Source organism: Hylobates moloch, unplaced genomic scaffold (genome assembly GCF_009828535.3).
Source record: "Hylobates moloch isolate HMO894 unplaced genomic scaffold, HMol_V3 SCAFFOLD_1, whole genome shotgun sequence".
In the NCBI taxonomy this organism is placed as follows: Eukaryota; Metazoa; Chordata; class Mammalia; order Primates; family Hylobatidae; genus Hylobates; species Hylobates moloch.
Genome location: NW_026652276.1, coordinates 76,826,521 through 76,849,562, shown reverse-complemented (window position 1 = coordinate 76,849,562; position 23,042 = coordinate 76,826,521). Strand labels below are relative to the sequence as shown.

Sequence of the window (23,042 nt, the reverse complement as noted above, 5' to 3'; positions counted from 1 at the left end):
TTGCCTAGTGGGAGTTAAGGAGAATTCTAAAGAATACAGGAATTGTAAATACAGTGTAAGGGGCAACCACTCCCCCTAGGGCTGAAATAAGTGTTCAAGGAAGGGCTCTCCTCTCACCAGGGCTGAGATCCAGAGATGTCCATGGAGATGCCCTAGCTTTGACTACCTGGTAAAAAGTCATAGAAGTACTTCATTCATGGGACTTACCAGAAATCTGCTCCTGAAGTTCCAGAAGAGCCATTCACAGCCGGGGGACAGAACCCTAGAACTAGCTAGGTGCTGAGGAAAACTGCTGGCTGCTGAGGGAATCTGGAATCACAGAGGTTGTCCCCTGCAGGAGTTTAGTGCACTTTCATGTGCCACACAGGCAACAATGGCTCGGGGCTGGCTGCCCGGGACAAAGGTTGGGTAGCTGGCTCCCTAGACACCCAGTCTTGTGGGGCCCCGAGTTGGCATGTGTGGATCTGAGGAGAGAGTTTGGGGAGCAGTGACTTGGGTGATAGAGCAGGTCCATGGTGTATGTGGCTCAAGGGTACACCACTGCTGCCCAAATCAAGCTCTAAAGAAAGTGCAGTGTGTGTGGGACACCAACTCTAGAAAAAGCTGTGTTCTGTAGATACCTAGTACTGGAGAAAATCGTATTGGGGAGTGAGCAGTGGAGGAAAACTATGCTCAAAAGGAGCTTAGCCAGTTAGCATCACAGAAACCAGAAAGAGAAGCCTCAGCCACTTCAGTGTCCCTCCAGTGCCCTCTACTGACAAGGCTTAACACTGTATGAGCCAGCAAAAAAGAAATTTACAAGGCCCAGCTCCATTATTACAGAGCAGGCTAATACAGTAAATTTGGAACTAAGAGACAGTAAACTGATAAGCAGCAAAGTCTACACTTTTGACTACTCAGCTTCCACATGCACCCTCTCCCACACACTGAAACTCCTGTACAATAACAACACAATTCCATATTTCAACTAACAAAGTCTAACTGTCCTTCTTTATAAGTGAAGAAGTTCTATCTCCTCAAAAATGAGAGACATAGAGTCCTAACAGTTATTGTAGTCATTGCTGTGACTCTGAGTTACTCCTTAAATTCTGTCACAGTCCCACTAAATATTCTGTTACCTAAATTGGAAAGTTTATTTCCAACGGCTTCTATTTAACATTTTTTAAAATGAAAATGAGAGAGAAGAAAATTGTTAATATATACAAAAAACACCTAGATATAAGAGGCAAAGAAAAAATGTGCATTGAACCTAAGAAAGCTGATTGAAAAAAAAATTTTTTAAGAAAAAATATGCAAACCTACGATAATCCTCACTTATCTAATTGGCCTTGAGGCCATAATGAATGTCTATGGCTTCTTTCTTACACTAAATACTACTCTGTATTCATCATGCCCTTAAGCATTCTAGGAGTCCACAGATGTTGGTGATGTCAAGGAAGGGCAAATCCATATCTAGAATACTTGTCTACCCTAGTGAGGAGAAGTCTCTGCCCCGTCAATGAAGGAAGAAATCCAGTGTAATGAACCTGCCACCCAGAGGCTGGCTGATCCCCACAGGGGCTCAGTGTTGGACTCTGCAGATTAGCAACTCAGCAGCAGCACTATCCCAGTCAACTTTACAAAGGGGAAACAATGTTGCTGAGCCCATGCATACACAGCTCCAGTCTTGCCTCCAAGACCCCTGTTTATGGGCCCACGGAGACAAGCACCATTGAGACAGCTGGAGAGAGAGGCTGACTGACATGCAGAATGTGTCATTTTGTCTACTTGATTATTAAGAGCATCCTCTGCAATGGATGTGTTTTTGTGGGCACTCAGAGGGGATACAAATTTTTTCAGGATCTTTTCATTTTGAAAGGTTCATTCACATACCTCTTCCTCAAACTAACTACCTTGTCACCAATCTTCCAATCCTGTTCCTTCCAACTCTGACCATAAAAACCATTAACAACTACCCATCAACAACCAATATAGATCTGTATTTCTAGGCATGTCTCATTCCCAACATAGCAGACAACCATATTTACTGTTCAAATCTCTGCCTACAAAAAGAATTTTCCTTATCCAGTATTATTCACAGTTACTCATGGGTAGGGCTGTAGTGCTATACAGTCTAATATTGGGTAGTACTAGTGTATTGTTCAGATTCATCTGCAAATCAGGTTTGAGGTTTTTTGTCTTTTCCGTCTAACAACTGGACTAAGGGAATCGCTAAGAAGCCAAAGGCATGAGTTGAAGGAGACGAGGCAATGCCATTAGAGTTGCTACCAAAGAAGTCTGAGTCCTTGGTTCATGCAACTTATTTGTACTATCCAGGTCTGCTCTAGTTCTGTCTCATGTACTATTTCCACTCAATGATATATTGCTGTTGTACATCGCCAATCTTATGGCAAGACAGGTAAGATTTTACCCAGATAATGATGGGGAACTTGGTCCACATGATAACCCGACACTGCATAATTATGCATTCAATATCTACCTAGTAGCAAGTCAGAAACTGTTTATCAAAAAGTAAACAGTTATCTGAAAAAACTATTTATTTCAAAATCCTAGATGTCTGCATTGTGATTCTGCTATTGGCACTTTCTAGAGGCTCCATAGAGCATTCCTCTTTGGCACAGATACTAGGAGAGTCATTGAGTTTGCTAGATCATAAAGCTAAGTGGTAGTATAGCCTGTACTGTTGGGCTTGCTGCAGAGCCTTCTCCTACTTTGATCATCATTAAAAACTGGCAGCCTTATGAGTTACTCTGTAAACAGGTTGAGGTAGCATATTCAAATGTTTTAAATGTTGCCCCCAAATTCAAACATGACTATTGAGGCTGGGTGCAGTGGCTCATGCCTGTAATTACAGCACTTTGGGAGGCTGAGGTAGGCGAATTGCTTGAGCCCAGGAGTGCAAGACCAGCCTGGGTAATATGGCAAAATCCCATCTCTACAAAAAAAAAAAAAAAAAAAAAAATACAAAAATTAGCCGGGTGTGGTGGAGCTCACCTATGGTTCCAGCTACTCAAGAGGCTGAGGTGAGAGGATTGCTTGAGCCCCAGAGACGGAGGTTGCAGTGACCCCAGATCCCACCAGTGCGTTCCAACCTGGGCAACAGAATGAGACTCCCTCTCAAAAAAGAAAAAAAAAAAAAGGCCGATCGAGCATAGTGGCTACTGAATGCCCAGAAATTTCGCTGAATTTTTATGGGGATGATTTATCACCCTCTAATTCTTATATGCTCTACAAGGATATCGAAAGTATTTGCAACTTTCTTCTCATCAGAGAAAATCAGCATAATATCATCAATGTAGTGGATCAGTGTGATGGTTTGTGAAATGTTACACTGACTACGATTAAGAATTGATCTGGCCCTGAGGCAAGACTGTGAAGCCATATTGTTAGCCCTGCTAGATAAAAACAAATTGTTTTTGGTGGTCCTTGTAAATTGGCAGTCAATAGCTACATACTAAATGCCAGGGGCTATGTGGTTTGATAAAGATATTACATCTGGGTCAGCAACTACATTTGGAGTCACCCAATAATTAAGTTTAGGGTAGTCTACAGCCATTCTCTAAGATCCATTTAACTTCTGCCCAGGCAAAATAAGTGAGCTAAATGGGGATGTGATAGACATCACAAGTCTTATTTCAAATCTTTGATAGTGACATCAATCTTAACAGTTTCCTCAGGGATGTGTTATTACTTCTGATTTACTATCTTTGAAGAAAGGGGAAATTCTAAAGTCTTCTACTTAGCTCTCCTATCACATGGTCCTCCCTCTATGGGTTAGCAGGGGTGTCCAATCTTTTGGTTTCCCTGGGCCATATTAGAAGAAGAAGGATTGTCTTGAGCCACACATAAAACACACTAACACTTGGGATAGCTGATGAGCTGGGGGAAAAAAAAGAATTACAAAAAAAAAATCTCATAATGTTTTAAGACAGTTTACAAATTTGCGTTGGGCCACGTTCAAAGCCATCCAGGGTCACGTGTGGCCCATGGGCCACAGGTTAAACAAGCTTGGTTTAGAGAGTCAATATGGAGATTCTGCCAGTTACCCAGTATGTCTATTCCAATTATTCATTAAAGAACTGGGGAAATAAGCACAGGCTAGATCTGCTGACCCCCTGGACCCACTATGGGTACAATGAAGCTAAGACTCCATTTGTTACCTGAGCACTGTAAGTCTCCAATTTGAACAGTTGGCCACAATATTTTTGGGTCCCCCTAGGAATTAGTATGAAAGGTCTGATTATTTCCTTTTCCCCAAAGCATAGTCTCTGGTAAATGGCTGCAGGTCCCTTTGGGGAAAAGCTCTGGGAGTGTGAATTGACTTAGGTCTGAAAACTGAGTGAGATGGCTGTGACTCTTGATTGTAGCAACTAAAGTTAACTTTTTTGCTACCAGAGCTAGAGATTTTCCTATTATACAGATGAAGGGATGCTATAGTACTGCTTACGTATTTCATTCATTAGCTACCACTAGGCATATACCAAATACATTATCTCAGCTGTCAAAAACATCTGCAAGCCAATGTTTTCTGATACCTCTATGTCTCAGCTTTTCATTGTGGGAGATGTATATACTTTGTATTTGGTATATAAGGGCTTACCGCCACTTGGCTTTTACTACTATGGAATTTCATCATCTTCAGTAAAATCAGAGAGCCAATTTCAACAGTTTACAAAGGAGAGCAGCCACAGATTTTTTCATGGACGCAGGGAATCCCTTCACTAATGTACTTCTTAATACTTTAGTGAAAAGAGTGTCTACTGGGCCTTTTCATGGCATGTATTCGGAGGATGGGCAGGTTGCATTCAATTAATTTGATCAAACATTCCTTTTTTGAAGGAGTCCAAACACACACAAACAGTAGGCAATTTCTCTCCATTCATTCTTCCTTTGAGGCCCCAAGAATATTAAGGAATAGGGAGTGAAGGAACAAAGAAGATTGCTTGCTCAATTGTTACCATTTTGCATTCACCTTTCTACAGGTTTACCAACGCTGATGTGACGGATACTTCTCCTCCATCTCTCAGCTTCCATTACCCTCTAGAAAAAGTGTCGACAAACTTTTTGTAAAGGACTAGATAACAAATTTTTTTTTGCTTTGCTGGCCATATGGTCTCTACTGCAATTATTCAATTCTGTTGTAGTACAAAAAAGACAATTTGTAAATGAATGATCATAGCTGCATTCCAATTAAACTTTGTTTTCAAAAACAGGTAGTGGATCAAATTTGGTCTAAGAACTATAGTTTGCTAACCCCTGCTCTAGAAATTCTAAAAGACTTCAAATTCTAAAAGACTTCAAACAACTGCAACTACTAACACATTTTTAAGAATTAAATAAAACAGAAAGGAAAATATGTGAAGGTAGAATAAAGAGTTTTAGACATGCAGTATCTCACATTTCTTAATTCCATGCACCATTTTTCAGGAAGCTAGTGGTGGATATGTGTTTCATCCAAATGAGGGTGTGAATAAAAAAACAAAAGTCATAGTATCTAAGGAACAGAGGCTCTATCAGAGATGTCAGCAAAAAGAAATTCCAAACAACCACCATGGAACAGGCCTAGAGAGCAACAGTCCAAACGGGGACAAGAGGACAGATTGCTCCAGTAAGGGACCAATAAATCTGTTATGTTAGACTATATGGAAAACCAAGCTGAAAAGATGTTAGAGTACATAGAAATTGTACTCCAATAGATATATGGAAACACTAAGCCAAGTGTTTTCTTAAATGAGATCATTATTACTTCTAGGATTAAAAAAAATATTTTACAAGTAAGGAATCCTACTCATAATATGCTTGCTTGACTCAGTAGTAAACAATATCTATGTAGTCACAGTAAATAAATACTAAAATGCAAACAAACAATGTGAGAATTATATTAGGAGGTCAAGTAGGGAAAGTAGAGGTGGCTGTGTATGAAAGAGCTAAATATTTATCTACCATAATGGGAAGTCAGTAGATATTGCCAAATATTGATACATTAAGAAACAGCAGAATAAGCATATTATTTGAAAAGGTAAGAGCCAGAAGAAACATTTAAATAAATGAAAGTAGTTGCTTTTAGGCAACAGGACTAGGAAGATGAGAAAGGAGGGGCAGAGTTGACTGGATTTTTATTGTTGTTGGAAGTCTTTTAATAACCCTATTTTATTTTATTTACATGCAAGTAGGATAAATGTACAGTCATGTCCTGGTATCTGCAGGAGACTAGTTCCATAATCCCCGTGGATACCAGCATCTGCAGATGTTCAAGTCACTTTTATAAAATGATGTAGTATTTGGATTTAACCTATGCACATCATCCCAATTATATTAAATCATCTCTAGATTACTTATAATGCCTAATTCAATGTAAATATTGTGTAAATAGTTGTTATACTGTGCTTTTTTATATTATTTTTTATTGCTACATTACTTTTTTCCTGAATATTTTCAATCTAAGGTTGTTTGAATTTATGGACACAGAACTCATGGAAACAGAAGGCGAACTGTGCAGGATTTGGAATTGTACTGCTTGGACTTGAGTGAGTCTTAGCTCTAATCTTTCACTAACCTTGTAAATAGAGGCAAACTACTTAATCTCTCAATTTTCCTATCTTTAAAATAGGGAGGAAAATAGCATGCACCTCTTAGGGTTGCTTTGAAGACTAAACAAGTAAACTCATGTAAATTGCTTAAAATATGCCTGCCATGTAAGTGTTCAATAGTAAATAAGGACCAGTACTTATTATGAGAATAAATATAAACTATTATTACTTGATAAAAATATAAAGGCATTAATAACTAAAATCTATTTTTAAAAATATGGGTCATATATTAATGTCTGTTTTTGTTTTTATAAGTTAATGCTCCCAGGTACTAAATAGGACTTTATTTCTTTAGGCTACAGTCTTCACTCTAAACCATAGTTAGCGGGAAGGATGTGGTGAGACTGTTGAAAAATTCCAAGTTACAGTTAGTGATGAAAAAGTGGGAGCTCACACTGGAATTTGAAGACTGCATGTTAAGTAGTTAGGCCAAAAGGGGAGGGAAGAGCCTTCCAGGCCAGGAAGACCACTTGCAAAGACCTAGAGGCAGAAGGAACAGAGCAATATAAAGATTGGTGGAGCTGGAGCAATGATGAGTGTGCTATATGTTTGATGGGAGCCAAATCATGCCAGGCCTTTGGGCATGTTAAGGAGTTTGCCTTATCTTAAGGGCCATGAAGGGCTTTATGCAGGGTATAACATAACCACATATTTTGAAAAGATCACTCTGGGTGCAGGGTGAGGAACCAACAAGCAAGAAGCCAGAATGAGCTCAGATAGACAAACAGGGAGGCCATGGCAAACGTCCAGGCAAGAGATGATGACAGAGATAGGAATGAATAAAAGTAGATGGATTTGAGGAATATTTAGAAGGTAAAACTTACAGAACTTGGCATAGGACTAGCCAGAAAGAGATTAAAGGAGGACTGCTAATTCCAAGAAATCTTTTGCCCCATTTTATTTTTGTTTTTCTTTGTTTGGGAGAGGGTTTTGGTCTAGTCTAACTCAATTATATTTTTTAAGTAAAAGCTGCTCCCTTTAAGCTCCTCAACAATAATAATATACTCAATTGTGGAATATGTATAAGCAAAAGCTGCAAGACATTTCAATTACAAAGTTAACTTTTCACTTTTAAATGATAAAACCCCGAGATCTTGGAACAGAACCAAAAGGCCCCAAAATAAAATAGAATTCAAAGTAATAAGATGGAAGTAACAGCAATCCAAATTAAATGAACTAAGTCAGTGAAACAAGTTCGCTACTCCCCAGTTTCTTTGGTTACTTCCCATTAAAAAGGCAGATTGGGCCAGACGCGGTGGCTCACACCTAATAATCCCAGCACTTTGGGAGGCCGAGGCGGGAGATTTACCAAGTCAGGAGATCAAGACCAACCCGGCTAACACGGTGAAACCCCGGCTCTATTAAAATTACAACAAAATTAGCCAGGCACCTGTCGTCCCGGCTACTTGGGAGGCTGAGGCAGGAGAATGGCATGAACCTAGGAGGTGGAGCTTGCAGTGACCCAAGATCACACCACTGCACTCCAGCCTGGGCAATAGAGCGAGACACCATCTAAAAAAAAAAAGGCAGATTGACTTATATTGCCTGCCGATGCCTCTCCCCTTTCTGTGACACTTCTACTCCAAAATTTTTATTCCACAAAAAGCTTAATGGAAAGAGAAATTTTGCATGTTTTGCAAATAGTCCAAAAGGGGTGTGTGTGTGTGTGTATACACAGACAAGAGCAAAAGCAGACTACATTTATATCGTGTCAAGCAAATAATAGAAGTATACACAGGACACCTCACCCTGCTCAGGTATATGTGGAGGTGTGGGTGAGGGGACACAGTTTCCCAAATGAGGCAAGACCTTCATTTGAGTTTTAAGAGCCATTAAGAGCTATAGATAGAGGTAAAGGTAGAAGGAAAGGCACTCTCTGCAGTGGGAAGTGCAAAAGAAAAGCACACAAGAAAAAAAACAAGAACTCTGTTGCTGGGAAATAAAATTTCAGCTTATGGAGTATCAACCCAGAGTTAAGCAAGTATCAGATCCCATGGGACCATTTTAACGACTGTGGGTTCCATCCTGTAAGCAACAGAAAATTGTTGAAGGATTTTAAGTGAGAGAGAGAATTTACATTTCTAAAAAGATCATCCTCATCCTCCAGATGATGGACTTGAGGATGACAACACTATCTCTTGAGATACCAGGTAGGAGGCAGCTATGATACCTTAGTTAAGAGATGTTAAGTTAAGACCCTAAACCAGAGCAGTAGAAGTGAAAGAAGAATTTATGGCTGGGAGAAAGGTATAAAATGTTAAGTGGATTCAGTGTTCTAATGGTTGTTGTCTTAGTTCATGCTATAACAAAATACCTTAGACTGGGTAATTTAAACAACACAAATATACCACTCACAGCCGGAAAGCTGGGAAGTCCAAGATCAAGCTGCTGGCAGATTCAATCTCTGGCGAGGGCACATCCCTCATAGATGGCCTCCTATGTATCCTCACATGGAGGAAGGGCAAAAGGCTAACAAGCCTTCTCAGTTCTATTTCATAAGGACGTTATCTTTTATAAAAACACACGAGGCCAAGGCCCTCATGACCTAACCACCTCCCAAAGACCCTACTCCTAATACCAACACATTGGATTTGATTTCAACATATGAATTTTGGAAAAACACAAACATTCAGACCATAGCAGTTGTAGAGGCTAAGAAAAAGAGTTTAAAATTACCTCTGGATTTGTGGTATGGCACCTGGATGGTGGTACATATCTATGATTCACTCCCTCAAGTCTCTGCAGCAAAATGTGTTTCAAAATTTAGGATTTGACAGCCTGTAGTCTCAGCTACTTGGAAGGTTGACACAGAAGGATCACTTGAGTCCAGGAGTTCAAGATCAGCCTGGGCAACACAGTGAGACCTTGTCTCATAAAAAAAAAAAAATCAGATTTTTTTGGATGTTAGAAAGGTGATATGGTTTACATACTCAATGTAAGAGTGTACCCCAGCAGGGCCTGGGCAGTATTATGTAATCAAACAGCACTATTTCTGCAGCTAGACATAATCCACTAAGTTGGATACACAATCACAATAGCCTCCTGACAGTTCACTCAGGCTTTGCTCCAACTGAGTTCAAGTTTTGCTAACAAATGAGTTAAATTTTGTTTTGCTTTGTTTTCAGAGGCTGATTTTTGAATTATAGATAAGAAATGGTACAATGTACTACTATCTATAGATAGAATACAGAAAGTGAGCAGGTTGTTTGTTCATTTGTTTGTTTTTTGATGAGATGAAGGTTCTGGTTTGAACATATATAATCTCCAGTGATGAAGAAATGTTAGAGATGTCTAATAGGCAATCATATAGAAAAGAAAATTAGTTTGGACAGTTTGAAACTGAAACAATTATAGGGAAAAGGTGTACTTGGGGGAATATTCTCTCTTTAGTGCCAAAAATAAGAGCCCAGCTCTGAGAATGATCCAACGAAGTGTCATACAATTGTCAGTAGTCTCTAATGACCTAGAATTCAGAGTCCTACTTGTCTTTGCTTTGCAATAAGTGAATGTACTTTTGTCTCTTGCCACTGCTGGAATTGATTTGAATTCAGTTTTCCCCCTGAGTGAATATGAGTTGTGTTAAATTTCACCCAAATTACATAGTATGAATTATTTTGATACTAACAAAATGCATAATTGAACAGGTAATTGAAAATACCTTCCTTTTCAATAGGATTTTATATCTATAAAGTATCTATCATTCCAAACATATTTTTACACTTGATGGACTAGAGAACTGAATACATGTGAAGATGATTCAGGCACTGATCATTTCTAAAATCCTAAATATGATAATATTTTCCTTAGGAGAAATATTTCACCCACCAAGAATGCAAAGGCAGGTTAAAATTGAAAGTGTCTATGGAAGGCTTAGTTATCCAATCAGAGCTTCCAAGACTACATTCCTACAAATCATTTAGAGATCTATTTTAATCTCTCAATGTAGTCTTTTGGTGGAGAGGAGGAGTATAATTCCTATAATTTGTCTCTTACACTTGTTTCATAGTAAAAAAAGAAAAGCATTAAATATTAACAGAATATAAACCAAATAATAAACTGGCTATGTTTTCTCTAATAAATTTTCAGACTCCACCCAGAACTCTAACTCAGTCATAAAACTTTAAGAGTTTAGAATAGAGCTGGACAGAATGTTTCTCCTCAAAATTTCACTGAATTCTTATCATCAAAATCCCCTCAGAAAAAAATATTTCTAGTTTTTCCTGTTCCCAAATACACTACAGCATGATGAGAACCCATTTAACACAAAATATGTATAATGAACAAGGTTTCATACAGTTCTTAAGATTTGAAAGATTTAATCTAGCACCAAGGCCCTGGAGCCTCAAGCCCTAAAATACATGTTTAATTAGGATTACAGTAAAGTTTTTAAGAAATAATTTATTTTCTTTCACGTGAGTGGGTGTGTACGTGTGTGTGTGTGTTTGTGTGTGTGTATATGCATGTATGAGACAGAGAAAAAAAGCTGGTAGAAAAAATCAGCCTTTAAAAAAACAAAAATTCAACAGAATAGTGCTATTTTCACATTGCGGGCTCCAGTACTTTCGTGGTCATAAAGCAGTCTAATTGTTTAGACCAATATTTTTAAAAATAAAATAATAAAGAACATCCATGTTGTAAGGTTAAGCACTGTTTTATATTAATAAAACTTGTTTCATTTATATACACTCACATTGGAATTTACAGAGTTGAGGCAGAGAATAAATTAGTTATTGAGGATTGCAGTAAAAGGAAAAAAAAGTTTAAAGAAACTTAGTGTTAAGGAAGTGTGCTTGAAACCAAAAATCTGGAGTGTTGCAAATGGATGAAAGGCACTGGGTAGCTGCCTCATAAAATATGTTTTAAGCCAATATAATAAAAAGATCAGAAGACTAAATAATGTTATCCACATTGACTTAAAAAATTAACTGTGGCTTGGAAATACCAAGAAGGAACTAAAAATCTCAACTGACATGGCATCATCAATATGCATGTTATTCCACAATGAGAGGAGCATGATGCCTTCACTGGGTAGTCTCCATGAAGTCAGGCATCATTTGGACAAGTAGAAATGAGGGTCAATCAGAGCTGAAGAAAGAGCAATGGACTATTCTATAACTACAAAGGCCTTACAAATTATATGAAAGAAAAAAGATAAACATCTTATGATAAGTGAGGATGTGGGTGGTGGAAAGTTAAGATACAGGAGTCATGAGTCAAGCCACTGGAATGATCATGCCATCTCTGAGTGAAATGAAGTTAGAACACCTCTCTTGACTTCAATTTTTCACAAATGGATGGTTTGACTATTGAATCTCCAAACTGAGAAAGGGATCCCGAGAATGCTAGGGCTGGGAGATACTCCTGATTGTTTTTAAGGCTTTGTTATCTTAATCTAAGAAAATATTATTTTTCCTATTTAACAGATAGATTGTCACACCGTTACTCAGCTAATGAAAACATGTTACATTTCTCACTAGAAGTTAAGAGGAAAGACAGTCTGAAAACGTCTGCCCAGTAAGTAATGAAGACTAATATTCAAAATTCAGGGAACAACTCCTATATCTCATATTTAAACAGTATTTAGCACATTTATTTCTCTGTATGGAGACAAGATTAAGAGGTCAGGTGAGAGTCTTTTAAGAAATGTAGAAAAGTCATGGTTGAATTAATAATTATGTCATGTTATGCTGTGGTTGGCTTTTAGATTTCCATCTAACCTTAAAAAGAAGAAGAAAAAAAAAACCACTACATGTTGCATAAGGCATTTTAAGTAAAACGTGCAATTTAAAATATATTTTTAAAATGTGTGGAGATAGAACAAAACAAATCTAGTGGAATTGTTATTATTATCAGAAACTTCTACGTAAAAATGTTGGCTAAAGCAATATATAAAGAAAGATTCTTGGTACGAATTGCTTGGAAAGTAACATGTGCGCTAGACTTCAGATATTAAAAGTTAAATTAAAAAAAAGAATCTAATGGCAGGGTGTGACTTTAACCTCATGGATTTTAGCCACAAACGCAAAGAAAAATATATACAATAAAAGAAGCAACAGATTTTCCCACAAGCAGAGATTTTCTAATTAAAATGCTGTCACTTTAATATTTTTTAGCTATAGAATTTGACTGTAAATGTCTTCATTATGTAGTGCAACTTCTATAGCAAGTTATGTTAACGTTTTCAAGAATCGGAAATGTTGGTAACTCGATGGGGTTCTTAAAACAGAAATAGTTTCTTTGATGAGTTGGAAAGAGAAGGAAATAAAAGTCTAAGGTAAGCGCCAGTTTCACCCTCAATTCTTAGGCTTCAGAAAAGCCTAATTAGGCAGGGAAAGGAATTTGGGCCTGGCACACCCAAGCTTAGACGTGGCAGGATCCTGAAACGATGTTTTTTTGAACCTTTGAGTCATATGCCACAGGCAAACCACAGCCGCGATATACAGGTCCTTAAGTCAACAGGTCCTCTAACGAGATGGTGAGTGGTTGGTGCGTGGCAGTTGGATTTCTTCCCGCCACGGAAGAAAAGAACTCTTCTCTATTGATCAGGAAAGTGGGTCCAACTCTGGCTTGGAGAGCGCACCCGGAAAAGTGCAGAGTCGAAACAGAGAGAGGGGTGTCTGCGTCCCGGCCACAGAGCCCTTTCTAAACCACTCGGAAACCGTTTAAATGGCTCGGCGGCCGCGGTTTGCAGCCTAGAACTGTTTGGGGTCCCCGGCTGGGAAAGTTGCCTGGCAAAGCCATGCCCTTCGCTGTCGCGGGATGTCCTCTCGGGCAGAGAGGCTGGAGGAGACAGGCAACCTGCTAGCCGGAGTGGAAGTGCGCCCGCCTCCGGCCGGGCCCTTCCTCTCAGGGTCCCCACGCTGCGACCCTCCCAAGGGCAAGTCCGGGGCCACCAGGTCTTCGGTCTCGGTCCAGCTCCTCAGGGGCCGCCCCATAGGGACTGGCGGGGGCACCGTGGGCGAGAGGGTGTGACTGGGCTCCCCCCCGGGGCGCCACCTGCCCCCTGGCCCAGGGCGCCCCTTTCGGGGTCTCTCCAGGGGCAACCGAAACACTGCTCTCGAGACCGTCTCCAACCGGCCACCTGGACTGTAGCCCTGTCCCCAACACGTGAACCCCTGGGGCCGTCCTCCCGCCTGTTCTAACGCAGCCCGCGGTACCGCGTCTCCCTCCGCCTGTCGCCGGCTTACCTGGCGGTGGGCAGGGCAGAGTGGCGGGAAGCGGCGGCCGGGCAGGCGCTAGATGTGGGCTGGGCGCCAGGTGCAGGTGGCGGCGGCTGCGACTCCGGTTGCGGTCGCTACAGTCGCGGCTCAGTAGAGCTCCTCCTCCGCCGCCGCCGCCTGCCTTCCCGCTGGGCCTCCCGCGTTGCCTGGAGAGGCAGAACCGAGGCTCGGCTTCCACTTGGAGTCTCCCAGGTGAGCTCCAGCTGCGACGTCGACAGGGGCGAGGCCCCGCTCCCGCGCCTGCGCGCCAGCCTCCGGCCCCGCCCCAGCCCTACCTGAGCGCTCCAGGTGAGAACCTTGGACCGCGCACGCAGGGTGGGGGCGCCGTCCCGGCCAAGCCTGGCTGTCGCGCGGCTTCTCTCTGAGCGGTCGGCGAGGCTGCTGCTCCGCGCAAGTTGTGGCTCCCGGCCCATCTACATTGGAGGAATCCTGCACTGGCCTGGTGACAAGAGATCACCTTGTAGCCAGAACACAGTCTGCTGGGTCCTTGGAGAACCAGAAGTTCTAGATTTCCCCCACACGTTTCCTCCCTTCCTCTTCGGTTCGCCAAAATGAAGGGGTGCGCTGCCTCCGAGGACCACTTCGGGAGGGCAGCAACTGCTGGCTCATGTGGTTTCCTCGGACAGGGTTCAGCAGCTTCTGTCACCAGTTAGGTTTCGTGAGCTTCCTTCCCGTGTAGTCTTGATTTCATCACTTGACTCACTTCAGCGCAGCTAGTGGTTTCCGTTTCTGTACGCGGGCGCTCTGGTAGGGGCGCCTCACGTCCAAAGGAGGAGTCTTCTTCCAAAGAAGAGCTTTTGGTATTTGGCAGAGCCTCGCCAATTTGGGGCGCACCTCCCCTTCCTGGGATGCTCTCAGAAGGCAAACCAATTCCCAGAGGAGAGGGAAAAACAGCCACAACAGAGAGAACCTTTGCTGTCCCTGTTTGGAAAGAGATTGGGATTTCCTGGAGAGGGCTTGCTTCTACTGTAGGTTTGTTTAAAAGCTCAACATCTATTCTGGAAGGGAACAACGCAGACTCCAGGAAGATGGTGGGTTTTGCTGTTTTTAAGACAAAAAAAAATTGTTAAACAGTATTTGTTCCATTTATGACACAACTTTCTGTTTCAGCCTTCCTTCTGCTGCTGTAACAAACATTGACACACCCAAAACCAGGACTTAAAATGGCCTTTATACCTTTCTATGAACTCATTTCTTTGGCCCTATCCCAAAGATATCTAGGGATATAAATAGAAAACTAGCTAAAAACTTTTTGGTGTCGTGTTTAATCACATGGTGGCAGGTTTTACTATGAAGTTTAGTTGTGGCCTTCCTCCTACATTTTGACACGCTCTTATGGTGCTTATTTACTGTTTTATTAGTGCTATGCGTGACCTAAAAATAAGGTTTAAAATACAGGTTAGTATAGTATCAACAAGTGTATGTTTAGTATTTGACTAGTCTAAGACATTGGTTTTAGCATCCATAGTACTATTTTATACTAGGACATCTATGAGTTAGGGTTTAAGACTTTAGTAAACTAGGTAGTTCTTTGCTTGCTTTACATGTCATGGTTATTTTGCAAGCACCAAGGAACCTTTATGTATTTGCAACATTTTAATATCAGTACCTACAAGCAATTGCCAAGCTCCCCTTCCCTCCAAAAACAAACAAACAAAAAAATAGTTCAGGAGACTTGTGTGTACTGATACACTAACTTGGTAATGTTTTTCCTTAGGTCCAGGTCCAGAACTGAAAATACCAACTACTCAAATTCTCTTCTCCTTCTCTTTCTCCTTCTTCTTCTTCCTCGTTGTGCCACTTTGTCGTTTACCCCTAACCGGAGGTTAATGTTAGTCTTTGGAAAATTTGTAAGGTATCCTAAATGTATAACCAAGAAACCTGTACCCTTTTTCACGCACCACTCATCTCTGAATGAAGAGCCAAAGATTGTCAGAGTTTTGATGTCCCACCAGGCGAAGAGCAACACTTTTCACTGACAAATCAGGACAGAGCAGATGGATATAGAATAGCAATCTGGAATCCAAGGACTGAGATGCATTGACAGCAAGACTAGTAACGTCAAATAACAACTAAAAAGAGAAGCTAGGGTAGACCTATTAAAAGAGAGAGCCAGCAAACAGGATCAAAATGCTGGATGAGGAGTCCAAAAAGAACAGAAGAAACATAAAAAAGATCAGGAGTTACTAAAATTTGACTGTCAGTTTTACAATGGAGACAGACAATTTAAAGAAGGAAGCAGTTTTTCTGAGTGTGGCATTACTTGTGCACGTTGAGTGTCATATATATAGAGAGAGAGAAAGAGAGTGAGAGACAGAGAGAGATATTTTGGGGATGAGACCCAAGTCTAAACACAAAATCCATTTATGTTTCATATACACCTTATACACATAGCCTTAAGGTAATTTTATAAAACATTGTAAATAATTTTATGCATGAAACAAAGTTTGTGTAAAGTACTTATGTGTGGAATTTTCAACTTGTGGTGTCATGTTGGTGCTCAAAAAGTTTTGAATTTTGGAACATTTCAGATTTTGGATCTGTAGATTAGGGATGCTCCACCTGTACTATTTTACACAACATTGCTTGTACTATTTCATAGCATTCTGAAAGCAAAGTCTTAATATTAATAAAAAATTTTCTATGTCACAATAAAATTAAAATGCCGCAGGCCCAAGAAAAAAATATTAACATATTGAAATATTTAATGCCCAAATCTAATCAGATGCAGGTTTTTGAAAGTACCATCCTATTCAAAATTATGAAATAAACACTTTGTTTCATAAAGAGAAATTAGCATTTCATCATAAAATAAAACCTAGGAACCTTAGTGTAGACATGCTTCAGAAATAAGCTAATTTTAATAGTATATGTTTGATATATAATGACAGTTAAGATAGAAAACTGGGCAGATTTTACACAGGAAGGAAACAAACATTCTCTCTCACACACACACACACACACATACTTATTCCATACACACACACACACACACACACACGGCTAGCCACAAAATGCTCATTTGTATGGATTTGAAACAATACTCACTCCTTAATACTTTCTGTTAACATTTAAATTAATGCCAAGACCAGCACCTGGCACTTAGTAGGTACTTAATAAATATGTGTTAAATGAATAAATTGACCCATCAAGTACCATAAAAAAATACACCTAGTGTCTTGAGCAATTTACAGATCTAAAGAATGGTTTTATCCAACAGTAAGGAGAAATACTCCAAGGCAATTAAGAACACTAGACTGGTAATCTGAATTAAAAAGTTCTAAGAACAATAGCTACCAGCTTTCACATACCTACATTTCAAAAGACACTATGCAAAACAACTTACACTCCTACGAATTACTTTACATCTGGCTTAAATATTCTCTTCCACAAAACAAAATAGTAGTACAAGATGATCTCCAGCCTTCTTTACATTCTGATTCATATAAACTCCGTGCCAAGAGAATTGGGCAAATAAATAAATAAATAAAACCTTCTGGATATAGCAATAATAATTAATGGGACAACAAAAATGAAGAAACTGAAATTATTTAACTGATCAAATTTTATTTCATAAAAAATAATTGTAATATATAATGTAATAAGTAAGTGTGTAAAGTTACTAAGCTTAACTTTAGACTATTTTAGTTTGTTAATTGTTTAATTGTTGGTTACACAACTTTGCTTTGAAACATACTCTAGAAACAGTTTTGCCTCATGAAGGAACTAGAGTTTTTAGTGAGGATCTCAAAGTCAGACTGAGAGATTTGGCTCAAAGACTGAACAGATTGGAATAATTTCTTCTTAAAGCAGTAAAAGTGTTGAAATGTTATTGATTCAAGCAGAGAATAGAGGTGGTATCACAGTGAAGAGCCACAAATATGTGGGTATTTTTTAAATAATGATTCAACATAATTCTACATTGTGTTTAAAATATTGCAAGAGTTAAAACAGTGAAAATATAAATAGGTTATTTTAGTATGAACTTTTTTGGACATTGTTTTATATGATTCTTCCCCCTGTAGAATCTCAGAACAATCATCTCAGATTTTCAAAGTGGTACACATACTATGGTTGACTTAGATTACAACAAAACTATGTCTTGCTAATCTTGTATTCTTAGTACTTGGCACATAGTAGGCACTCAATAAATATTTGATGAAATGTATTGAATAGAGTGCATTGTTTCAAGCTTTTAAGCATTAGCATAAGAGCAAAAAGAAATGTCATGCTGAGTCAGAATAATATTCAAACTAACTGGCTCTAAATTCTGACAGTAGCACCAAAGAATATTTTGTGGTAAACTATGGTGATAGTCTTGCATGATGTTGACCGCAGTGATCTACTTGGGTATCCCTCATCACTCTTTTCCTAAATTGATTTCTGTTTTTCTGTAACATGTTTCTTTAAATTGAAAAGAAATTAATATTCCTTACAGAGAAATCAGAAAATACACATAAATGCAAAGAAATTAGATTTGAAATACTCAGAATTCCTTATACCAAGATGAATCAGTGCTATCAGACCCTTTCTATCATGTATCTTTCCAGATTTTTTTAATTGAAAAAGTTGGCAGGAGGCATGGCATGGAATGGGGAACATAAAGGGATACAGAGACAGGTTTGTAAAATAAAAACTAGATCATTCTGGGGACTTGTTTTGTAGCCAGAGTTTTCTACTTAACATATAATTAAATGTCAATAAATTTATTTTAAAGTATTATTTTAATGGCTGCCTGATATCCCTTTGTAAGGATTTATTTAATCTGTCACTTACTGTTGGACAATGAAGATTGCTCCCAAATTTTGCTATTGCAAGCAGTGCTATAATGATCATACTCTTCATCTGTTGAAACATTTATTATGATTTTCTTCTAATTGACTTTTATTTTGTTTTTTTTTTTATATAGAGATGGGGGTTTCACTATGTTGCCCAGGCTGCAATTGAACTCCTGAACTCAAGCAATCCTCCTGTCTCAGCCTCCCAAAGTGCTGGGATTACACGCATGAGCCACCAGGCCAGGGATATTTTTGTCTTTTGAGACAGGGTCTTGTTCTGTTGCCCAGGCTGGATCACAGTGGTGCAATCATGGCTCACTGCAGCCTCAACCTCCCAGGCTCAAGTGATCCCTCCACCTCAGTCTCCTGAATAGCTGGGACCACAGGCATGTTTCATCGTGTCTGGCTTTTATTTTATTTTATTTTATTTTTTATTTTTTGGAGAGATGAGGTCTTACAGGCTGTTCTCGAACTCCTAGACTCAAGTAATCCTCCTCCTTCAGCCTACTGTAGTGCTGGGCTTATAGGCAGGAGCCACCATGCCCAGCCCCGACTTTTATTAAGCCACCTTGTGTCAATTATCCAGATCCTAAACTATGACAATATCATTAGCGGCATCATATCACAAAGACAAGAGGTAGAATATGTATTAACAATTTACAATTTTCTATTGGTAAGAAAAATAAGAATATTAATTCTAGCTACCAGACCTTCATACAAAGAATGTTCTTTTCAATGAACACCTTATAATTTTAGAAATATGGAAATAGAATACCCCACTTATTTTTAAAAACTCAGATCTCTTATTTTCCTCTGATCATACGACAGTCAGTTTCCCACCTGTGAAAATCTTTGTATCTTCTGATATGATTTTCTTCCCCCTCTCCAAATCCCCTCCAGCCCAACTGAAGACCCTAGTCTCCCATGGAGCCTTGATATGGTTTGGCTGTGTCCCCACCCAAATCTCACCTTGAATTATAATAATCCCCACATGTCAAGGATTGGACCAGGTAGAGATAATTGAATCATGGTGGTGGTTTCCCTCATACTGCTCTTGTGGTAGTGAATAAGTCTCATAAGATCTGATGGTTTTATAAATTGGAGTTCCCCTACACAAGTTCTTCTTACCTGCCACCATGTAAGACGTGACTTGGCTCCTCATTCACCTTCTGCCATGATTGTGAGGCCTCCCCAGCCATATGGAACTGTGAGTCAATTAAACCTTTTTCCTTTATAAGTTACCCAGTCTTGGGTATGTCTTTATTAGCAGCATAAGAACAAGACTAACACAATCCTCCTGGATCAGTTCAAATCACCTTGATATTTCTTAATTCCAATGCATTGGCATAAAGTAAATTTCCTTCCTCCCTTGGTCATCACCTCTCTCTTGACTCCGATAACACAAAGGGAGAGTTGCAGAGAGATGCTACCTGGGTTTGATATAATTTGTTGCCAGATAAGTTATAATAATTTGTTAAGGCATTCAAGCCGTAGAGGATGAGGATGCTCTTTTAGCATATTAGGTTTGAGGTAACAGGCCAAAAGAAATAGCATTTGGTTATTAAGGTAAAAACAGAAATAATTTGTATGCATGTTAGAAGGGGAATTTTGAAGGAAATTATACTTTTTCTGTATATTTATATATTTTACCTTTTATTTACCAGGAGAAAAGGCATTTGCTGCCCAAAGTAGAATCCCATCACCATACTCCTTTTCTACATCCAATCACAAAATCAGAATGTGCCAATTCTCCATTCCCAAGTAAGTCAGCAGACCCTAAGATCACATTCCCTTTCTCCCTTCTGCAAAGCTTCAGGGACAGGAGTCCCTGACAGGCAGCTGACATTTGGGGTTGCATACAAAAAGTCAAGTCACTGCAAGAGAAGGAAGTTTGTTTCTATTGGAAGAGTTAGTGTATAACATATAAAAAGGGAGTGAGGATGGGGATATTGTACTAGGGAAGGGGTTAAAGGGCTTAGAAAATGATTTTTTTAAAGGCGGACAGGGGAAGAGTAGAAGGCAAAAAAAAGTCATCCATGTGGGACATCTTCTGAACGCCCAAGGAGAATCTTTGGGGATACATTCCCCCCAAGATTTAAAGAAGTGGCTTCACTCCTGAGAATGTACAGGGAGTGGAGAAGCTAAACCAGGAGCAACATCCAATTTCTTTGTCTCTCCTTCTCTTCCCACTGCAAACTCTGTACAGGTTTGGCATAACTATCTAAACTTTCTAGTAAAAATCATAGCCTTCATGAAGATCCATTATGTATTTGATTCACAGAAAGTTGGTATTGAATTGTAAAACACGGCTACAAATTTCTCCCTCTCCAATAGGCATGCCATTTTGGAATGTGACTGGCTGCTCTTCTCATCAAAGGTAAAGTCCGCTTCTTCACCTTTTAATCTAGAGTAGCTGTGCGACTTTCTTTGACCAGTCAAATATGGTGGAAGTGATGTTGCGTGACTTCCAGATCTAAGTCTTAAAGAGATTTTTCACTTTCTGCTTTCACTCCCTTGGAATGTTGCCCTGAGATCACCACACCATGAAGAAGTCGGGGGTGAAAGGCCATGTGGAGCAAGAGGCTCAGCTTCCCAGATGCTCTCACTGAGCACAGCCCCTAGCCACTTGCCAGCTCAATGCAACCCGGTGATGGACCCAAGCAAATACCAGCAGAAGAATCACCTGGTCAACCCACAGAATCATGAGAAATACTAATTTGTTGTTGTCTTCAGCCAGTAAGTTTTGAGAGAGTGTTTTAACTGTTTCACCTAAGTTTGGTCTCTTAACATGAACATAAGCACTTTTTTGCATTTGTACATCCTTTGTACTCTTCCTGTTCATACCGAGAAAGCTTTTGAGATGCAAAAGCTCGAATGTATTGGAATTTTAGAAGTCTAAGCCTTGAAGGACTCTGTACAAAACCATGCCAAAAATCATATATTTTGAAGAATATGTTCTCAGTCTGAGCCAGTTTTCTATTTCCACCTCAAATCTTGATTATATTGGTGCAGATTGGAGAAAGGAGAAGAGAGTCAGGGGTAAGATCGTGGGTCGGAGGTGGATATTGACAACGTACCTGAGAAAAAGCTCTGTAGCCTCTCACCATGCTGGAATACCATATTGCACAACTACATGGACCGCCATTTACATAGAGTAAGATGTTTAGTACTGCGTCTTGACCTTTGAAACCAGACTGGTGAGAGGACTCACCAACAAAAGTGAAGCTAGGCTCAAAGGCCCTACCTTGGAGATTGGTAAGACTCCAGAGTTATCCCTTGCCCAATGTTAAGTAACAACAGAAAACATTTCTAAAGAGGGTCTTGAGGCAGACAGGCCTTAAGCAGTCCCACAGCCCTCATGTACCCCAGGAAGATGCAGAGAGCCCAAAAGCGGTTTTTCGGTGCAGGTGAGAATGGTTTAGATGCATACGTTTTTGTAAATTAGTTTTTATTGGAAGAGAGGCAAACCCATACATTTACCTATTGTCTATGGCTGCTTTGACACTACAATAGCAGAGTTGGGTAGTTGTGACAGAGATCATATGGTACACAAAGCCTAAAACATTTACTATCTGGTCCTTTATTTTTAAAAAGTCATTATATTAGATGAAACACAAAGAACTAGTAAAACTTAAGCCTTGTGTAATGATACAAAACAAAAATAAACCATGTAGGCCATAGTCAAAGGGCCCATCGTCTTCAGCCACTGACATTGGGACCAGGGTGTAGTGTCAGAACATGAAAGCCTGGATACCTGCGATGGCCTAATTTTCTCAAACAAATGCATCCTACCACTCCCATCCCATATCTTATGCTAGATAGGATCCATGGAGTTAGCTGCATCTCCAGTGAAAAAGGAAAAGTCCCTGATTTTACTGAGATTTAGCTATTGTCACATGGTATAACAGGGATTTAAGGGAAAAAATACCCTTAGGTATAGACATAGGAAAATAATGTTAGATTAAGTTTCTTATACACCTGGTTCTGTCTTCAGAAACTGGCACCCACTATAAAGCCTTCCACAGTGATAATTATTGCACAAAATTGATACAAAGGAAATACCTGCTGAATGTTCTGCCTCAGTAGGTTTTCCTTTGGTCTTTTACCTTAGAAAACTGCATGATAGCATTTTTCTATCATTTTTCTATTATTTTGACATTTCATGTAGGAAGCATGTTATTCACAACTTAAGTTTTATAAAATCTTTTTCTGATGATGATGATGACGCTTGTTAATTTCCATCTCCTTCCTTCACTGTAAGTTTTTCTATTCCCTGAGACAACTATTTCTCTCCCTTGTCCTAAACTCCAAGGATACAGGAGGTGCATAGGAAAACATCTATGAAGTGTGTGGGAGGAGACAACAGGGCAGGGTTCCAGAGGTCTGTGGTTTATTGCACATAAAACACTGGAAAGTGCTTTGGATGATAAGGAAGTAGCTTGTTGTCCTTTGCA

General features: G+C 39.6%; 1 protein-coding gene across 1 annotated transcript in view; it reads right to left on the bottom strand.

The window, feature by feature from the left end:
• The window catches only part of GALNT3 (polypeptide N-acetylgalactosaminyltransferase 3), a 46,608-nt gene extending 31,812 nt beyond the window's left edge, over positions 1-14,796 (bottom strand). Inside the window, exon 1 of the mRNA XM_032755534.2 lies at positions 13,778-14,796. The gene's annotated coding sequence lies outside the window, so the exon portion shown is untranslated. The remainder of the gene's footprint in view (positions 1-13,777) is intronic.
• Between the last annotated feature and the right edge of the window lie 8,246 nt (positions 14,797-23,042).